Source organism: Tiliqua scincoides, chromosome 6, assembly GCF_035046505.1.
Source record: "Tiliqua scincoides isolate rTilSci1 chromosome 6, rTilSci1.hap2, whole genome shotgun sequence".
In the NCBI taxonomy this organism is placed as follows: Eukaryota; Metazoa; Chordata; class Lepidosauria; order Squamata; family Scincidae; genus Tiliqua; species Tiliqua scincoides.
In genome coordinates this window covers 21,206,976-21,208,870 of record NC_089826.1, presented here as the reverse complement: position 1 = coordinate 21,208,870, position 1,895 = coordinate 21,206,976, and the positions used below count along the sequence as shown (strand labels likewise).

Below are 1,895 nucleotides of genomic sequence, written 5' to 3'. Positions count from 1 at the left end.
CACTGTACAATCTCTGTCTCAAGTTTCACTGGTGCAGTGACCAGTGCGCCCGCATGCACTGTCATAAGCAAGCAGTGCAGGGGCTGGGGAAGTTTGGGGGGGGGGGGTTGACAGATGGGTCCTAGCACACTGGAGCCTATCCTCCTTCCCAGACAGATCTGCCAAGACGGTTCCACTCGGACTTGCGCCAGTGAATTAGCATGTACAGATCCTATTAAACCTATAACTACAGCAACTGTTACCCTGCACATGCCCAGTCTCATCTGATCTTGGAAGCTAAGCAGGGTCAGGCCTGGTTAGTACTTGGATGGGAGACCGCCTGGGAATACTGGGTGCTGTAGGCTTATACCATAGTCTTTCGAGACTGAAGGTTGCCAACCAAACCCATAACTGTGACTGGTGCTTTCCCCAGGGCAAGGGGACAAATGAGCTACTTCATCTAGCAGCTATGTTCAGCAAAATGTCATCTGGCAACTAATGTTCAGCAATACACAGCTAAGCAATATACGAGTAAAATTGCTTATAAACTGCAATATAAAATGGGAGCCCTGTGTCCACAGGTTCTATACTTTCTGGGCAGAAACATTTCTAAGTGTCAAACTTGCCAGATGAGTTTTTTCTATAAAAACATTAGAACTTCTTTCTCATTCAAAGGGAAAAGAGAAGAATTGGATCTATAATACTGGAAAGTCAAAGTTTTAGAACTATGACTGCAAACACAAGAAATGCCATATAAATCTTTCTCCCAGAATTCAGAAGTGCCTGCATGTATATTGACTTGGTGTTCATAGTTTACAATAAGGGCTAGACAAAGGAAAAGCCAATAGTGTAATTATTAAAGGTTGCTCAGTGGGTGAATGGATTGCAATAAGGCCACACAGCATGATTCTCAAATGAGAAGTGCATCTGAATTATGTACTGGTTGGCTGGATGAAGGAGGATACAGTCTCCAGCAGTGTAAAGCCAGGTTCCTTAGACTGACACTGATAGAGCTTGCAGTGGTAGAGCTGCTGCTGCTCTCTTTGTACTTGTGACATATTGGATGGGGAATAACCTTTCCATTAACAATGACCGGTGATGCATGACCATGCTATTGGACACCATTCACACTGGTGTACTCAGACCCCAAAGCCCTTTTGCTTGAAGGCATTACTTCATGATTTTTAAATGAGCATGCAACAGTTTATGCGGAAGGAGAATTCCTGCCCTAACTTCCATTTGTCAGGAAGTGGCAGTGAAGACAGGAGATGCAGCAGCCACCACATTCCAGTGCATAGTTGCTTCCTGGACAGGTGCTCTAGTGCAAGCATAAGCTGCTGAGGCCAGCAGGGACAACTGTCCAGTTATCACCCTCCCCCCCAAGGCCGGAGAGCGAGGACCAGATTTCCCCTTTCTCATTTGTGGAAGCCTTTGCAGTTCACCTAGAGGAACACACATCCGGTCACCACTGTATTTAGGACAAAATTAAGCGAAAGCAAAAACATTTTTTTAAAATTGGTCTATATAGAAAATAGAATTAGTCCTGCTTTGTATCATTCAGTAGATTAGCTGGAAAGAATGCTGTCCCGGGGTACGCCTTCCAGAGCCACCTTTCCCTTGCTTGCCCTGGCACCTCCTCTGAATGTGACCGAAGCTGTGTTCCGATCACCTCCAAAGGGTGTGCTGAGCCCTTTGGGAGACCTTTGAGAGAACCACTTCCGGTTTTGGGGGGAAAAGTGGAAGTGATGTTTTTAGAAGACCTTCAGAGGCCTGGGGAGACCACGTGCAGTTCCAAGTCATGTTCAGAGATGGGTGAGCGTGGGTAGCAAGACCCAGTAGATTCCAGCAGCTGCAGTTGGGGGGGACACACATTGCTGTCACCTGGGGTTCTGTGACCCTTGTGACCCCCCTTAGCT

General features: G+C 46.6%; 1 pseudogene; it reads left to right on the top strand.

Annotated features, from left to right (window-relative positions):
• Window positions 1–224: 224 nt before the first annotated feature.
• On the top strand, window positions 225–344 carry LOC136656292 (5S ribosomal RNA; annotated as a pseudogene).
• Window positions 345–1,895: the final 1,551 nt, after the last annotated feature.